At 35.7% G+C, this 12,972-nt stretch overlaps 1 protein-coding gene across 3 annotated transcripts in view; it reads right to left on the reverse strand.

Moving 5' to 3' along the window:
* Nucleotides 1–12,972, reverse strand: part of LOC128865398 (alpha-tocopherol transfer protein-like) — a 42,120-nt gene that overhangs the window by 15,642 nt on the left and 13,506 nt on the right. The window contains exon 1 of one of the 3 annotated variants that reach the window (XM_054105736.1): nt 10,379–10,503. The exons of the other annotated variants lie outside the window; for them this stretch is intronic. The gene's annotated coding sequence lies outside the window, so the exon portion shown is untranslated. Of the gene's footprint in view, nt 1–10,378; nt 10,504–12,972 lie in introns of those variants that run through there. 3 annotated transcript variants of the gene reach the window in all.

A 12,972-nucleotide genomic window follows, 5' to 3' on the forward strand; every position in this document is an offset into this window, starting at 1 on the left:
GTCACGTTAAACTATCGTCAGTAAACCGACTTTACAGACAACCTCTTTTTTCCCCCAAACTAATATGTTTACAGAGCAGAACCATTTTAACAGAAAGTTGGGAAAATAGCCTTCACATTTATTTGGGGAATGTCACTAACAACACAATTTATGCCACAAACCATAAAGAATGTCAGGCACTTAAACGCAATATTTTTCGTGTTTTTGCTGAAATACCCGCCGTTGGCAGGTTGGAGTGCTGTAAGACTGGAATGTTTGGTTTTAATAATATTTAAATACAAAATGTGTGAAAAATATTGCACAAAAAAAAGAAACAAGCCTCTGGCTCACCCTTTATAACTTTTCAGTCACCCTTTTTTATTTCCTCTGCTTCTCGTCCGTCACAAATGTAACGTACATACTTTGCTTTACAAGATACTTGAACATATATATGTATGTATGTATGTAGTTATAGACACATAATATCTTGCGTGTTCAAATTCATTACTTTACGCTGTTTAGTTTCATGACTTTCAAGTGTTTAATCAGCTACTCAATAAAAATCAAATATCGGTAAATAATGACGTAATCCTGCGCGATAAGAAAACTTGTCCACACGCTTCGCGAAACCGGTTCACGTGAACATGACTATTTTCATAGTCAATTATTGTTTACAAAAAAACAAAAACAAAATTTAAACGCCTAATTTATTTATGCATTTCACAAATAATTACGTGGAGAATGTAGAATTTAAGGAAATGCTTTTATATAAAAACAAGCAAAAAACAAATAAAAACAGACTAAACACTTATTAGGCCTAAATACATACATTTGACTTGTTTAGCGCAAAAAACCTTGAAAAAACTCAAAACACACACTTAGGTGCTGCCACACAATTATTGCTAAATATTCATCAATTAATCCGAAAGTAAATTTTTTTCTTTCATTTCCAACGGAATAAGCGAGATTTATCGTTACACTACCTACAAGTAGTAACGTTGGAGTCAGTTCTTGCAAACTGAGTAATTTAATACATACATATGTATTTCAGATAATAATAACAAATATAGTGTTGCACGTAACATTTTAACTGTTTTTTTTTTTACTTCAATTACAGTATGCATGTTGCTGTTCTGATTCTCACAATGTAAGGTCCTATGGTAACCGGCTGTTAAATTTCTCTTGTACCTGTCATAGGTAAGTACAAGCAAAAACGAAGTCTACAATTACAGAAGCACTGTTCGTAACAGTAGCAGTACATAATTCATGACAGATTCATGCTAGAGGTGTCTGAAAAGCATTGCGCCTTATGCATACTTATATATACATATAAGTGAGCTTCAGAAAGAACATTTTGTATGCATCCTTTGCTTCACTTAACATAATATGGGTTTGATCTCAAAAGCAGAATTTCACTTTACATGTTTGAGAAATGTTTAAGAAAACTTTTCGCAAACAGAATGCCCATTTAATCAGTTTGAATTTATGCTAACTTTTTATGCATAATAGCGCTTGAACGCTTTTTGCTGCTTTCCATCATAATATTTTTGCATTCGGCAATGGAATAGATGACTCCAATATAAAAACAGACCGGTCCACGGAAATGCGTCCATAAATTGCCAAAACAAACATTTATTTTTTAAGGCCATTTTGATGCGAGCTACCTTGGATAACATCGTGGGAGTGCCGTTAAAGTAAGTAAGAATTGTCTAGTGAGTTTTAGGGTGATCGTGGTTTTTTGGTGGTCACAGTTTTTTACACGATAATAATTTCAATGTTGAAGTTAAAAAATGCACTATGTAGTGAAAGTTTTTGAATATAGAAAATTGGAATCTTTACTTGATAGAGATGATAATTAAGAAAAACATTTTTCTAATAGCGGTCGCCCCTCGGCAGGCAATGGCAAACCTCTGAGTGGCAAACCTCTGTTTGGAGTCGGCTTGAAACTGTAGGTCCCTCCATTTGTGGAACAACATCAAGACGCACGCCACAAATAGGAAGAGGAGCTTCGCCAAACACCCAAAAAGGTAGTAGGCGCCAATTATATACTTGATAGAGTCTCGAGTGTGACATAAAATTAACATACTTAAGCAGAATTATTAAAATTTAATTGCACTATTTTTACCAAAGGTTTCAAAGTATCACGAGTAGTTTGAAAGCAACGATTTGAAGGCGAGAATTGGCGAACGTTTTTTTTTCGCATGTGGTAATTAAAAGTGAATATACTGCTCGTACATTACCCCAAATTTACACCTTCTATAGATATGTTTAAACAGCTCTGTTAAAACAGAAATGTTAGGTGTGCATCGAGAATTTCACTGTTAAAACATGCTTGTCCTACCAAATGTTATCAATTGTCATCACTGCCCTAGCATCAGCTGTCATTCCATACTTTGACAACTCAATTTTCATTTTATCGGTTAATTTGCATGCGTGAATACCGCGCTCCGATTTGTTGGACGCCATTTTGAAAATTAAATATTACGAGAGCGAGTTGCCCATATGAGAAAATCGGACGAAGTTAAAACAGAAATTTTACAGATGTTAAGGCACACTTGGTGGAAGGTGAAGATGTGGTGTTAAACCGAATATGAGTAAACATAGCGTTATTCCGATGCGAGTAACTACAAACAAATACTTGAAATTTCGTTAAAGTTTTGAGTACTTTTTTACTCAAGGCTTTCGTGCAAGTATTCAGGTGGGTATATAGTACGCGGTTAAAGTATTTACTTGCTTTTCTTTCAAGAGTTTTTGTTTTGAAAATACATGATTCATGCAGTCTTGGTAATATTTGTACAACGGAGCTACTAACACGATTTGTCCAAATAGAGTTCCATAGTACCATTGCTAATAACTACAACTTTAGACTCTATATTTAAATTTACTTCAGAGACCCTGTGGTTTTTCAAGGATAAACCGAAAACTCCGAAGCCCTCAATATTTCAAGCAATAGTGGGTCGAACAAGGCATACCTTATGGCTTTTGACAACACCCCCGAGGCCTCGTGCCTGTGAAAAAAAGGACGAAAAAAGATCTGGGCGAATTTTCGAGACATATAGTGGCATCGATTCCGTTGTCAAAGAGTAGCCTGTCAGCAAATCAGCGTCTCTTAGCACATTTCAAATATTTTATAAAATAGCAAACAGCTTTCTCTGTGTGAGTTCTCGAATGAGTCCTGTACGAGTATGTAAGGATTATACATAGATTACAAGCAAGGATAATTGATTACGGGGTTTGGCCATCCATAGTAAAATTGTGAAAGTAACTTCGGCTGCCACATCACCGGGGATTCTATAGCAGAACTCTACCCGCTAATTGTACAAGTATTTACACACCCTTCCAGTGTTCAGAAGGCAACGAAATAAAATGAGGAATGGCTGCGTTGATGTTTTCGTCAGCAAATCAGAAGCCGGTTAACGAGTACTTATCTCAGACATTTCTGTAGTATTCATCATTTTTTCGATACTTTTAACGAGCACAGGCGTCGAGTACGTGGCGGAGTCGAAAAACTCTAGGTAAATTACCATGTGGAAAATCCGGTAATGCACTGAACTCATTGTAGATCGCTTTCATTTGATTCAAGAAAGAAACAAGAAGCAAAGAAGTTTTGCAGCGTTGTGTCCAAAAAATATATAGGGAGCAACAACAAATAGAGTCGAGATTTTAAAGTAAAAATAGGCATTTTGATATATAGAAGAGTATTAAATACTAAGTATTTATCACAAGAAAGTCTACATTAGGATGATGATGAATCCTCATTTAACAATAATAGGGCCATTATCGAGTCGTTGGAGCAATATTCATTTACCGTCAAAAGTCAAATCAGTGGTAATCAATCAAAGTAGGAATCAGTTGTTTGGAACCCAATTGTTAGTTAGCAGCAGTGGAATAAAGTGTAGCCTTTGTGATCGATTTTAATTTTTACCCAGAGCCTGACATGCAAGCAACTGTACTCTGTATATCTGTAGAACACATAGTAATAATAATAATCTCTCAAGTAAAGTGAAAACTGTCTAATGGCAAGTCTGAAAGTGCAGCAGAGGGCACACGTGCAACGCGTGGGTTATCTACAAAAGTACAAATTTTGTAATAAGTGACTTCAACCAATCAATTGCTTATTATGAATTAGACAACTAATAAATCAAGCAGACGAAAACAAAACCTACAGAGCAAATTCATACAGAATTCATTGTATAGGATGAGCAGATCTCCTTTATAACATTTATATACATATAATTGGCCGTTACATACTTTCTGGGTGTTTGGCCGCACACCACAAATAGGAGGAGGAGCTATTTGTGGTGTGCGTCTTGAAGTTGTTCCACAAATGGAGGGACCTACAGTTTGAAGCCGACTTCGAACGCCAGATGATTTTTTATGAAGAGCTTTTTCATGCTTCCTGCCTGCCCAGGGGTGACCGTTGCTAGAAAAAACTTTTTCTATCATTTTGCTGTTTCATGCATGAAGATTCGAACCTACGCACTTCCGAATGGTAGTCACAGATCAACCATCAATTCGGCTACGTATATTTAAAACAAGTTCTCATTGTTGAATGTGAACAGAAATGGGGCACGCGCTCAATTTTTAATCCAGGCCGCAAAAAAAATTATGTACTTATACGAGTATATTGACTGTCTCAAAAAATCATACACAGTTTTTATTACAGTTTTCTCTATGTTTTTCTGAAAGACGCTACAGCAGTCGGAGAGCCGAAAGCTGAAAGAGCTTTGAAACTTTTTTTGATGGGCTCGTTCTGTATTACATCGTCCCTTTCCCCACTCTTCCCTCGCGGGTAGGAGGGTCATGAACATTCTAGTGGCAAGTGTAGACGGGAGTGCATAGTACACCAGTCCGGAAAGCTCCGACATGCGCACGATATGTCTTGCCTGCAGATCTACCTGAAGGAAGTTTAATGTCGCCTATAATGCTTTCGATGGCGTCGTTGACATTGCAACGGTCATAATATTTTTTATAATAAAATTAAAAAAAAGTAGCTTCTTTATATTGCAAAAAGTAGTTGTACGATTTTTAGAAACACTCACTGTACATATATTTTATTGCTTCCTTTTAAAGCCATTATCTTTATACACGTGCAAATAGTTTGCTGACTTGTTTCACCCGGCAAATTTTGTAAATATTTATTTTCGTTATTAGTAAATAAATTTTTTGCTAGCATATTTATTTCCATAAAAATTAGCATATTTCCGCAACTGTAATAAATACAAAGTCCCACAGCGAAGCTGTAATGGTTGGGGTAGAACTGAGATAGTGAAGAATTTCTAACGTAAGCCAATAAACGAGTGGTATAAAAGCCGTTTGTGATGGACGAAATTGTTTCCGTGAAACAAAATTAGAAATAACTGTCAGTCTCTAGCGTGAGGGCACTAGCTTGCCATCCCAGAGGTTGTGGGTTCGAATCCCACGTAAAGCATGGGCCTCGCATTTTTCCAAATTTACCTACTTTCCCTGTTTCTAAAAGCAAAAACAAAATCATTACTCAACCCCAAAAACTTATCCTTTCTATGCTCCCGCACAATAGTCAGCGCATTATTTGCATTGTGACTCCTAAAACAAGAAAAAAACAAAGAAAAACACACAGTTACACATGGCATCAGTGACGCGAGCAAGAGGAAGCGGGCGACCGCGATAATAGCGCAGACACCCAAAGCACGAAATTTAGCGAAATCCTCAACCATCTGTGCGATCCTTCTGCTAGAAAAATATGAAACACAGATGGCGCTCCAAGCAGTAAAAAGGCGTTGTTCCTAAGCAACGACAGGTGGGCATTCCCACTACTTAGGACTGGTAACGGCTTGGTGTGTCCAATTGGAGCCGGTTAGCACGACAAAGAAACGACTGGCGCTCCTTGTTAAACTCGGCCAAAATCGCGTAAGCGGTTATCGCGCGAATTAAGAAGAAGAAGAAGAAGAAGGACTGTTAAAGGCAGGCTAATCTCCTGCTTTGTCAGAAATCAAAATAGATGAACGAAACCAACACGCAAGACTGAGTCGTGTCGAGGCCTGAGTGAATAAGGAAAAACGAAGAAAAAATGATTGGTGCAAGTAAACAAAGGTGTTTATTTTCAAATCAGTGTAAGGTAAGACATTTGGACATATACATAATTTTTTAATATAGGGTTTTCCAATAACAGGTGTTAGGTGTTAAACAGAAGAGATGATTAACGGCTTTTTATGGCCGGAATGGGATGGTAATGATCTGGACAACGTTTATTTTCAACAAGACGGCGCTACGTGCCACACAAGCAACGAAACCATTGATCGTTTACGGGAAAAGTTTCCGGACCGTATTATCTCTCGAAGAGGTGATCACAATTGGCCACCGAGATCTTGTGATTTAACACCTTGTGACTTTTTTCGTTGCCACTATTGGCAACAGGAAGATTAGTTAGAGATATTTAGATTGTATGGGCGTATACGGAAAGAAATCTTTCAACATAGGAACAAAAAATGGAATAAGAGGATGGGTGAGTTAGGTACAAGAAGTGAGCCTTTGTGGAATATAAGCAAAGTTTTAATAAATAGGCATGTACAATGTCCGACTTTCTTTGATCAAAACAAAACTATTTTGCTAAGCCACTTAAAAGAAAAGGCATTTTTTCTCACACATTCCAAAATAATCATAAAGTTTCGAAGAACTTAAGCTCTAAAATACATGAGGATGCGGTAAATGATAAAATTTTAAAACTGAATTCTGTATGTGTTAGTACCTCACCAACCGACTATGTTAAAGGGGAACTGCACAAATTATTTCTCAGGAAAGCGCAGAAAAGAAGGAAGGCCTCAGAAAGTCTTTTGGGCTGCTCGCCATTCAATTTCCAAACTCGTAGCTGTGTTTTCCGGTCACTGGACGATCGGCACACTCGCGAAAAAGCTAGGATTACCATTTAACCCCCTTTGCCGAAGCTGTGGAGACCTTTACAAGAAGGAGACTGTAAAGCACTTTCTCTGTAAATGTTCGGCTTTGGCAACTAGACGATTAAGGTCACTGGGCGCTCCTTTCTTCGACAGCCATTACATCAACAGCTATGTCTGGCCGTAAATATCTGCCTGTTGGAGGTCTCATAATGGTATCAAAACGACGTTTTAGTGCCACTTGAGGAGTGTCAGACTGGCACTTCAACCATTTCACTTACCTACCTACCTAGTTGAACGTCATCTCGGACTAAATTTTCTCTTGGCCTAGGAGGACCTGATCGATTCGCCATGCCTTCAAGGGCTGCCATTTCTCGCTCATACAAAACAAAAATAAAATTAAATATTATAACTTCTTACACTTGCAAGATTTAATTGCAATTGTGGAACGTATGGTACGCTAGAGCACCAGGAGCAATTTATGAGTATAATTTATTCTTAATTTATATTTAAGTGCATACATATGTACGTTTTCTTAAATATTTGATGTTTTTTAGAGAAAGTCAAATAAGCCAATACGGTTTTAAAAGCAGAATTGATTTAAGCAATTAAAATTAATCGAGGAGATAAAGAATGTAATTAAATGAATTAATAATATTTGTATATGTGTTACGAAACCCAACATTATCGGCTAGAGTTCTTAATACATTTTTAATTGCATTCGATTTAAATTGACCTTTTGAACTTCATAAGTAGGTAGATTTGATTGAAAGGCATTTAGATTCAACTTTTTATAAACACTCATTAATCAATTTATACACTTGTAAATTTGGACTTGAAACCCACCATAAATCTGAACTGTATACATTTGTATATGTAAGTACGCAATTATTTAGTTCAAAAAACTCATTTTCGAATTATATGAAAGCAGGGACATTTTGCTATATTTAAGTTAAAAAAATAATCTCATATATACTCACATATACTTTGTAAAAAAATATTGAACAATTAATAAATAATTAAATATTTTACAAAATAAGTAATAATAATTAAATATTGCAAAAAATATGGACAATTAATTTATGGTTTCCTTTTCTAGGCAAAGATGGGTATACTAAATTTCATAAAATAGTCAACATAGCACGGAAATATTATGTACCCAATAAGGGAGGATGATTCCATATGTAGAAGTCCACGCAAGTGGGGAAAGTTACTGATCGCCATTCACTTGAGAGCGGCCAGGACGATTTTTTTGCATATGGCTTAAGGAGCTCACAACTTCCGTGATTAGCTAAAGTATCCTCTGGGTAGCTTGCGAACACCCGCTCGAGAACGAGCAACGTGAGAAGGTAAAGCATCCCAGGATAGCTGATTGTGCGCTGGGTTCGGTACCAGCCATATAAAATTCCCCCCAATGAAAACACGAACAAACTAACATTCTACAAGGCTCTCATCATGGCCGTCCTAACGTATGGCGCAGAAGTGTGGACTATGACAATATTCGATGAAGCGTTGCTTGGAGTGTTTGCGAGAAAGATTCTGCGCTCCTATCACGGTAGGAGGCTTAGTAAAGGCCAACACTGACTCTTGATGCTTCTTCCTCGTGAGAAAAAAAAATACCACGAATTAAAAAATAATTAATATCAAAATTTAATTATTTTTTTATGTTAAAATTTTGTTCAAGTTTGTAATTTTTTTTTTTTAATGCACTACAGTAGTATCTCAACTAGGGAGGTACACACGTATATAAGTGTTTAAATATATTTTATAATTAACTAAATCGGCCGATAGATTTAAAAAATATGAAAATATAAATTTTAAAATTTTTTCGAAAAAACATTTTAGAAGGACCCTCGTTATTTTTACACATTTTTTAATTAAAAAAATACTACGAATTAAAAATAAATTAATACAAAAATATTAATATTTTTTAAGGTTAAAATTTTGTTCAGGGTTGTAAACTTTTTTATGCCTATATACATACAGATTTCTAGAGGAACCTTTGGTATTTTTACACGTTTTCAAACATTTTTTTCCAACCATGTTCCACACAGATTGTAACAGTAGTGTGAGCTCATAAAAAAAGTAATAAAAAATACAAATATTTTGTTTAAGGTTGGTTACACTATGCGACATTAACAGGGATCCTGGATACAAAAAAAGTTCATTTTTGTTGCACGGTGTAATAAATATTTTTGAAATTCAGGTAATTCTTTTATCTTTGAATTCACTATCACTCACTCATTCAACTTCATACACATATGGAAATTTCAATTTTAATTTCATGTAAGAATGCGTGTGCGGGTATCCTTCACTTTCGCCCGGCTATAAATGTGACTTTGGTCCTTCCGCAAAAATTTTTGAAGACTGCTTCATGCTGTTACAACAAAAACAGGGTATCCTCCAAGGCAGTTGAAATGACCCGTACTTGAATATATTCGTCCCTTCAGCAACCTTCCGCAGAAATGAATTCTAAAGTTTTATGCTTCTCCAACTTAAGCCTTTATTTCCTTATATTTCTGAGCTAAGCCTAGCGCATCCATATCAACTTAGCTATTTCTATTAGCTATTAGTAATTTTGTTAGGAATCTGAAGCATTTTTTTACATGGAAAATTATTTTCCTACAAAATTGCAAATTCTTACAAAATTTAATGACCCACACCGAAAAGTGAGATTTAATTTTTGCATAGCTTTGGAGATATCAAATTTCAAGAAATCTACTAATAATTAATCATATTTTTTTTAATTTTTGGTGCTAATTTGAACACTTCGAAAAGTTGTTTGCCAATTCTTCGTACTGTCTCTAAATGAGTCGGACATGGAATCAGGAGTTGTGCCGAAAAGTTGTTAGGCTAAAACTGCACAACGGCACAACGTTGCGTGGGCTTTGGCGCTTTATAGGAATTCGCTTTACGATTTGGAATGCAAAGTATGGAGTTCTAGCTTAAGTCTACTTCTTAACTGATTTATAAAGAAGAAAAAAGGTTGGAAGTATTTTAAAAAAACCTTCCTATCTAAAAAGTATTAAATTTCAATTTAAATTTTTTTCAAAAATTTAATATGCAAATCCTTCGAAATTCATCAGATATTTTTAGCCAAGCCGAAAAATCGTTGCTCCTCGACTACAACAAAACTACTATTCAATATTAATATAAAGATTTGCATTTCTCATATTCTCCTTTATTATTAAATCACTTGTCACCGACATTATTTTTTAACTTTATCTCTTTTCAAGTATTAAATATTTCTACAGATATTATCATCAAATATTTCTAAAAATGTTTACTAATTTTTTTTTTCATTTCCATGCTCTAAAAAAACATTAAATCTTTAAATGCGCGATTTTTGAAAATTTGCAATGTCACCAATTTTTCATAAAAATACCATAACACATTTGCATATTAATATCCAAAACTCAGTTAATACTCGAATATTCTGCCGAATAAAAATCTCTTAATTGAAAATCTTGTTTTTAAAGCGATTTGCAGACACAAACATTTTTATGTAGCACAATTTTATAATTTACATTTATTTATCTTGTTTTATTATTTTTTAATATACTCTCAATACCGCCACGAAATTCAATATACTTGAAATTAATTTTATACGAATACGAAATCGCGTTTTATTTTTAATCCGTCCAACTAGCTTGCATACCAGTTCAAAGCGAACTGTTTATGCCCTAAGTAGGTAACAGATATTTTATATTTAGGCATCTGCTCCGTACAGAATCCAAAATGATCTTCTGTTCAACATCACAATAGGTATATACATACATATGGCTGTGTACAACCGACTTATACAGTAAGCGCAACTGAGACAAGCTTATTTTCACCTCAGTTGCGCTTTGGAGCAAGCTGACTCTGCAAATGAACTCAGGGCCTCAACATTGATGGGGAGTTTGTATGTGTGGTAAGCTGAGCAAGCGCGCAGAGTAATAAAAAGCTGTTTTGTTTTTGGAGCGCACAAGATCTGCTGCTAACTTAACTTGTGTTGTAGTTGTTGTTGTTGCTGTTTGGTGCTGTGAAGGTAACTGGTAATCTCTGCTGCTTGGGCTTGGAAGTTCAGATATTCAGTGAGCTGAGCGAACGAATTGCAAGCGGCGCTCTCGTTGTCACAACAATGGGTGGATTTATGTTCTAAGCAAAAGTGATAGAAACATCTCTCTAACCGTGATTTCGGAAAAAAAGATAACTTAAGCTTTTATTGTTCGTATTTTGAGGATTGCAATGAATGAAGTGGGGGCGTGTATTTTGAGAGACATTTTCATTGCTGCTGTGCTGTTGCATTCACGTGCTACTTGGCATGTACGAACGTGGTTGCCTATTTAAGTGTGGGAGATATTTTCATACAATACTCGTACCTACCTACATTTATGCATATATACTCATACATATAATTATATATATATACTTATATACGAGTATGTACATGCATATTTAAGTATGCACGCGCATTTGCAGCAATGAGTGTAGTGAATTTGATTGTTTTTTTTTAAGTATGTACATACATACTTATAGTTGTATATATGTATGCATGTAGGTACACTAAATGACAAATGTTGACTTTAAGTTCATAATTAAATATTATATTTAAGTTACATAACAGCATTATAGCTTAAATATTTTCCCATATATGTATTACTAATTTTATTACTAGGAGATTTAGTACTGCGATCTGAACGATCTATTGGGTCCCCTTCATGGATTCAGAGTATTTCTCCGAGCTCAACTTCCTCAATAAATTTTAGTTTTTGTGCTATTTTATGAGTTTTATTTTCTCCACTTATGCATCAGTGCCGGGCACGACGCCAACACATGTTTGGCGGTTTCATCTTGTTCCCTATAACCTGCATTCCATTGGATTATATTTCCAGGTTACTAACTATTCACTGTTAGAATAGTTTGATAAGGATAATTGAAAACCTCAGTACTCTGACACATCATGATAAATTTCTTTTTATTGCCAAAGGCATAAGGTGTCCGGAGCAGCATAGTTTCTTCCCAAACCACTTTCAGTGTCTAATTCAGCTGGCTTCTCGGATGATTGTATCGTTGCCTTCCAATCAGGGTACCAGGTTAACATAACTTATACCGACTTCTCTAAGGGTAATGTAATATTATTTAAAAACTAGCCTGCATTTGCTTCCACCCAGTCTTCTTGAGTTGGATCTCATCTTACTTGTTCAATTGCCATTGCTTGGTTGTCGTCGACAATGTTCGGTCTCTTCCTTTAGTTACTTGCTCTGGGCTTCCGCAAGGTAGTATTCTGGACCCGCTTTGTTTTGTTTTTGTTCTATTTATCAATTATATTTGCTCTTGCTTCTCGTTAGCAAGATTCCTGCTTTATGCATATGACGTTAAGATTTATTCGGCGATCAGTAGCTCTCTCGATTCTGAATTGATGCAAATTGATTTAGATAATTTCAGTAACTGGTGTTCTATATCAATAATCGTCCATCGCTGAAAATATATAAACTTTTTCTAAGCGTGCCACTGTTATAGACATCTCTTATCACGTATCTAGCATACCCTGTCACATGTAAGTGAAATTAGAGCCCCGGGTGTAAGTTATATTTGATTCAAAGTTTGAAATTGAAATTTGAAAAGGTCGAGCCAAGGAGCACCAGGAGATTTGGTGGCTCCCAAAACACTCAAGTTAAAAAGTCCATAGTATTTAAAGCTATGGAAAGGGGGTAGATAGTCAAGTAGGGAAGGAGAAAAGTATCAGAGAAAGAGATAGGAAAAAATAGGGACAGAGATAGAGATAGTTAATCCTGTGAGAATTTTCCAGATTCTTTGGCAAATCTGTAAATATCCTCCAGTTTTAGAGAACGAATATTACTCATTCTCATGACATCGGAACCCAAAACTTGTAGCCGTGCTCTAGTAAAGGCAGGACACTCACAGACAAAGTGCTCAGTGATTGCAATGGTGGTCATATGTTGACCCCATGGGTTGTGTCCTGTAATGATACCGACCATCAACCGAACGTCTTTCCTTCTAAATTTTAGTAGCAAGTTTGACAGTTTTCTGTTCGGTTTTCTGTTCTGATTCGAAGTTTACTTGCTTGCTTTTGTTAGGCGTCATAGCTCCGATTTCTCCGACCCTCATATGCTAA

This window comes from Anastrepha ludens, chromosome 5 (assembly GCF_028408465.1).
Source record: "Anastrepha ludens isolate Willacy chromosome 5, idAnaLude1.1, whole genome shotgun sequence".
Lineage (NCBI taxonomy): Eukaryota > Metazoa > Arthropoda > Insecta > Diptera > Tephritidae > Anastrepha > Anastrepha ludens.